Genomic DNA, 2,774 nt, shown 5'->3' with positions numbered 1-2,774 from the left:
ATCAGAGATGGGGAATCTAGAGAAAAACACTGCTCTTCTCTCAATGTAACTTGGTGCCAAATCTCATCCTACTGCTTCCTTTCCCTTCTCCTCTTGCTTTCAAACGTCAAATAGGACTAAAGGCCAGATAAATCTGATGAGGCTATTACAAGAAATGCACTCAGTTTTCAGTTGCATGTCTCCACTAAAGTGGATATAAAATTAAAAAGGAACCAGGTAAGATAAAAGCAATTATTTAAAAACAACAAACAAAAAACTGACCAATGATGGAACTGTTTTCTATCTTCATTGCAGTTACACAAGTCTATGCATTTGTCAAAATGCATAAACCTATGCATGAAAAAGAGTAGTTGGACAGTACGTAAATTAGAAACAACTAAATAAACATGAAATAAGCCCAGGCCTTTCCTTGGTAACCTACCAAGCAGGCACCCTGATGGTGCCTGAACCCAGTCACCTTCTGGATTCCTCTCACAGTTCTGTCATTGCCTGGCACTCATCACCCATCTCTGGCTGCTAAGTTCGTGCCCAACAGGTCTGCAGTGTCTGTACTTGTGAACTGAGGGGCAGGTGGTTGCTGGCTGTGGCAGTCAATCCCACTCTTCTACTTTTATCTTTAAAATACCATAGGAGGAAAGCATGGAAATAAAGAATGATTTTAGTTCCTTGGAAAGGGGTACCAGAAAAGAAATGTATTAGATTGAACTATATAAAATGTCATTTTTCTAGGTCAAAAATGGTTGAATAGCACCAATTTCGTATGGGCCAACCTAGCACAACCAAACTTCTTTAACTCAGACTAATTTGTGGAAACTTGGTCTGAATTAGTGAAAAATTTGAATTATGAAATCTTTTAAAAGAGATACAATGTCATTACATTCAAGTATTGACAGTGACAGGAAACAGGTCAACAAAGAAAGGCTTTCTACAGTCCCAGGAAGGAATGACTGGTTAATAAAGACAATTTGTAATGAGCCTACAAATATGTTGGGTAATTGGGTGTTTGAGCCTACAAATATGATGGCCCACTGCCTTGTCCCTGTCACTGAATGTGATGTCCCTGAAGATGAGGCTGTATGCCCAGCACAGTATCCTACACATGGCAGGAACTGCACAAAGCTGTTGTGAGATTTGAACCTCAATCTCGCACACTGCCATTTTAAGTCAGAACACTCCGATTCTGTCCTTGGCAGAGATTCATTTGTTTGTTCAGGCAACCCTTAATGAACACCTACTATATATCAAGAATGGTCCTAGGAATCAGGGATATAAAAACAAGATGCAGCCCCTGCACTGGAGCTGCTCTGGTGGGAGAGCCAGACGTGTAAACAGAGAATTAGAGCACAATGTAATTAGTGCTAATGGAGGTGTGGGCAGAGCGCTCTGGGGGCATGGAGGAGAAATGACTCCCTCAGTCTTGCTCATATCCCCCCAGCTGCTCCAAGATGCTTCACATAACTGTGGTGCCTGAAGAAAGAGGCTTTGCCCAAGGAGAAGACAGTGCTGTGTCAGTTCAATGTGTCAGCACACATAGGCACACACACGCACACACACATGCACAGGTGCACACACATGCACACACAAGCACACACACAAACATGCACACACACATGCACAGGTGCACACACAGTTGCACACACACAAACATGCTCACACACATGCACAGATGCACATACACACACACACACACACACACACACACACACACACTTGAAGGCCTCCTTCCCTCCTGTGGAATGGATTATGCCAGCCCTGCCCAATCCTCCTCTCTGGACCACAACTGAAACAGCCCAGGCACTGCTTGATTCAGTAAATGCCCCTGGAGGGTTGGTAGTGGTTGTGGGTGAATTCCTGCATCTCACTACGATCCTTCCCAGAGCCTTTCCTCACAGGCTTCAGGCAGGCTAGGCTGCCTGACAGTCACCATGGCAACGGGCCTCTCTTTATGCCTTCTACACATGTAGGGGGCTTCCTTGCTGGAGTGGGGGCCCCTGACCAGCGCCCCAGCCAAGCCTCAGACTCTGGATCCACCTTCCTGGGTTGTTCCAAGGTCGTTGTCTTCTGCTAGGTATCAATCATGTACGAGGAGCAGGTGGAGCTCTCCTTGTCCAGGCCTGACACCCAGGCTTACTGTGGAATTAAAGAGCTGTGGACAGTAGCTGCTCAAAAGGAAGGTGACAGATGAGTTCCTGAACATACAGGTTGTCAATAGCCAAAGACAAGATGGCCACCTGGGAGAGGAGCTGGGAGCCAGTTGTGGACAAATTCAAGTATGCTGATTGCAGGGTAACCAGGATGACAGAGACTGAAGTGAGGTGGGAACCAAGAAAGTAGGGATGCACAGGCTGGAGAAGAAAAGTGTCGTAGGGAACACACGTGGACTCAATGCACATTGTATAGGAAAGGGGGTAGATGCAGTCTGTGGGGTTGTTTTAGCACCAGTGACACCAACTATTGGAAGAGAAAAGGCCAACATAATTTCTTTCTTTTTTTAAAAAATTATACTTTAAGTTCTAGGGTACATGTGCACAACATGCAAGTTTGTTGCATAAGTATACATGTGACATGTTGGTGTGCTGTACCCATTAACTTGTCATTTACATTAGGTATATCTCCTAATGCTATCCCTTCCCCCTCCCACCACCCTACAAAAGGCCCTGGTGTGTGATGTTCCCCTTCCTGTGTCCAAGTGTTCTCATTGTTCAATTCCTACCTATGAGTGAGAACATGCGGTGTTTGGTTTTCTGTCTTTGTGATAGTTTGCTGAGAATGAT

At 45.0% G+C, this 2,774-nt stretch overlaps 1 long non-coding RNA gene across 1 annotated transcript in view; it reads left to right on the top strand.

The window, feature by feature from the left end:
- Positions 1 to 2,068: 2,068 nt before the first annotated feature.
- Positions 2,069 to 2,774, top strand: part of LOC105550802 — a 27,814-nt gene continuing 27,108 nt past the window's right edge. Inside the window, exon 1 of the long non-coding RNA XR_001007773.1 lies at positions 2,069 to 2,270. This is a non-coding gene — a long non-coding RNA (uncharacterized LOC105550802). The remainder of the gene's footprint in view (positions 2,271 to 2,774) is intronic.

This window comes from Mandrillus leucophaeus, unplaced genomic scaffold (genome assembly GCF_000951045.1).
Source record: "Mandrillus leucophaeus isolate KB7577 unplaced genomic scaffold, Mleu.le_1.0 Scaffold5, whole genome shotgun sequence".
NCBI classification, from domain to species: Eukaryota; Metazoa; Chordata; class Mammalia; order Primates; family Cercopithecidae; genus Mandrillus; species Mandrillus leucophaeus.
This window is presented reverse-complemented; position numbering and strand designations above follow the sequence as displayed.